This window comes from Fukomys damarensis, unplaced genomic scaffold, assembly GCF_012274545.1.
Source record: "Fukomys damarensis isolate Sample0158 unplaced genomic scaffold, DMR_v1.0_HiC HiC_scaffold_16, whole genome shotgun sequence".
Classification (NCBI taxonomy): domain Eukaryota; kingdom Metazoa; phylum Chordata; class Mammalia; order Rodentia; family Bathyergidae; genus Fukomys; species Fukomys damarensis.
In genome coordinates, this window is record NW_022900928.1 from 118,254,891 (window position 1) to 118,257,802 (window position 2,912).

Consider the following 2,912-nt stretch of genomic DNA (forward strand, 5'->3'; position numbering starts at 1 on the left):
TGTCTGTGTCATCTGTAAAACGGGGATAACCACCACTTTGACATGAATGTAAAGCACTTTAACACAGTTCTCAGTTCTCAGCACTTGTGGCTTTTTATTTTTATTTTTTTTTATTTTTTTGTACCGGGGATTGAACTCGGGTCCTTGTGTTTGCAAGGCAGGCCACCACCGCTGAGCTAAATCCCCGACCTATGGCTTTAAAAAAAAAATCATTTAAAAATATTTATTGACAGAGGGTGTGCAGGCCTGTATTCAGAGCTACAAAATGCCAAGACAGGAGGATCACAAGTTCGAGCCCACTCTGGGCAACTTAGAAACTTAGCGAGACCCTATTTTTAAAAAGTTAAAAGGGCTGGGTATACAGCTGAGTGCCAAAGTTCAAGCTTCAATCTGCAATACAAAAAAAAAAAAAAAAAAAAAAAAAGGAAAAAAAATACTGAGCACTGAGTGTGATCCAATAGAGACACATGGGGAGGGGCTGGAAGTGACACAGTCTCCAAACTGGCACGTAAAATAGATCCTTACAAATACTAAACAAACACCAGCTTCCTTTTCTTCCAAAGAGGTACGAACACAAACCCGGAAGGCTCTAAAGCTCTGAGAGCCCCCAAATGTTTGGTTGGTTCGGGCTTCCGCTGCTTTAGCTGTACCTGCAACCCATTTCCCGGCTGTAAAATGAGTTCTTTCTCAGACGCCAAGTCTTAAGGAACCCGAGTCCGTGCCTCCCAGGTCCAGTGACCTTGCTATCTTCCCAGGGGCCCGGACAGACAAGACTCCGACGCTGCGTGGTTAAAGTTCCGTCCCTGCTGATTTCTGGCTCCCCCTAGGGGCAGGGACGGTCCCGAGCTCTCGCGCTCTCCTTGGGCGTCACCCTTGGGGCCCAGGAGAACGACACGGTTGGCAAGAAACGGAATCTTGCGCCGGGGGCTGCAGAATCTTCTCCAGCAAGGAGGTGGAGAATAGCTGTGTGGGCCAGGGAACCCATTCTTCCACCAGGAGCGGCCTGGCACCCCTTTCGCCCCGTGCAGAGGCTGTACTTTACAGACGGTCCCTAGGCTGTTTCTAGGCTCCCCTAAGTCCCACCTACTAGCTCCTAGGTCCTTCGGACTCCAGCCTACGAGCCGCTGGGAGCCACAACGGCGTAGGGCGTGGGGGCGCCAAGCTTTTCCCAAGAGTTAAGCCTGGAGCAGGTGGGGTGCCTGCCTGCACCCACGATTTTGCGGGGACCCAGCAGGGTGGGCGGCCCGGCTCCGCGCTCAGGTTGGCTTGTTTATGAGAAGAATTTTTTCTTTCTTAAAAGGGCAACTGTGAGAGTGGGGCCCACAAGGAAAGACGGGATGGGACAGGTCTGGTGCAACCTCGGCAGCTGCCAGAAAGGGCGCGGAGGGAGAGGGCCGCCCACCGCTTGCTCCGGGCTCGCCTCTGGAGAGAGGACTGGATCTACGAAGCCGAAGACCGGGGCGGTAGTGAAGAAGGGCATCGCCTAGATCCTTCTCCAGCTGCGAAATACGTGTCCTGGCTGTAACCCCCCCCCCCCCAGATCAATTCACTTGGTATCAACTGGGTGCCAGTTCTGCGCCCGGGCCCGTGCTTGAGGCGGGGAGGAGGCAGAGTCCCAAATTAAAGATGTGAGCTGTCAAGGAGTTCACACCCCAGGGGACAAGTTCACTGAACAGCAGGATGAGGATAAGGCGGGAGGAGGGGACCCATGCACAGGGTTTTGAGAGAAGGAAGAACAGTCCCACCATAGTGAGTGTAGCAGAGCAGGGTCCGGTGTGCACTGTGCAGGATACGGAACCTTCTGAGGAGAGTCCAGAGGCGCTGAGGGCTGCTCACAGGAACAGTGAGCCTAGGACTGGAATGGGGCCAGGGGAGATAATGAGGCTCAGCTAAGAAGTTGGCGTGGGCCTGGGCCAGGGGTCAGCCACCAGCGCAAGACAAAGTCATGTGCCACGGAGAGCCTTGCTTGGGGCTGCCCTCACCTCCAGAGTAGTCGTGGTTCCCGCAGCCCCCAGACTCACGATGAATAAGGCTGCCCAAAAGTTCCCTTCCCCCTTCTCCATCAGGCCCTGGGGTACGGGAAGCCTACTGAGGATGCCAGGCCTGCCCTCACTGTGCTACTCCCTTCATCCTGCTTTTCCAGCCCCACGGCACGCACGTGAGCAGGTGGGCGCTGGTAGAGAAGACACTTGGCATTGTTGACAGACAGAATCCTGCTGAGTCCCCTGCCCTCCAGGGCCTTGAAGCACCCGCGACAAATGATAAAACAGATACAAAATAATAGGGGGACACCGGCTGGTGTCCAAAGAACTCCCGTCACACTGCCAGCCGGCTGGTGTCCAAAGAACTCCCGTCACACTACCAGCCGGCGTGGGCAGAGCTAAAAGGCTCCGGGCCAAAGGCGCACCCCGCTGATCGCAGGGGCAACAGGGATGGGGGCGCTGCCCTGCAGCCCACTAGGTTCCAACCCTTGCCACCGAGAAGCAGGGAGAGGGAGGCGACTACACCGCCCCAGTGGGCCAAGGGCAAAGCCAGGGAGTGCTCTTAGACCCTGACCCCACACTTCCTTTTGGGGTCCGTGTGGGTCGGACCCAGATGGGCGCTGGCACGGGGAGGGCAAGGCCTCGTCCCGCCTGGCCTTGCCTGGAGGGCTGGGTTTATCGCTTCTCTTCTGGGAGTTTGGTTTCCTTTGCTGTCACATCGAATACGAAGGGAGTCGCTCTAAAGTTTAACAGATTAAAGGAGCTGCCAGCTCAAGACCTGGTGACACGTGGGCGAGGAAGCTGAGGAAGCGCAAGGGTGGCGGCCCTGCAGATGCCCCAGGCGCTGGAGGAAACTGGGGATGCGCTGCGCCCCCTCCCCGCCCCAGCTCTGGCCTCCCTCGGCTCCCCCGGCAGGGCAGGCTGACGAGC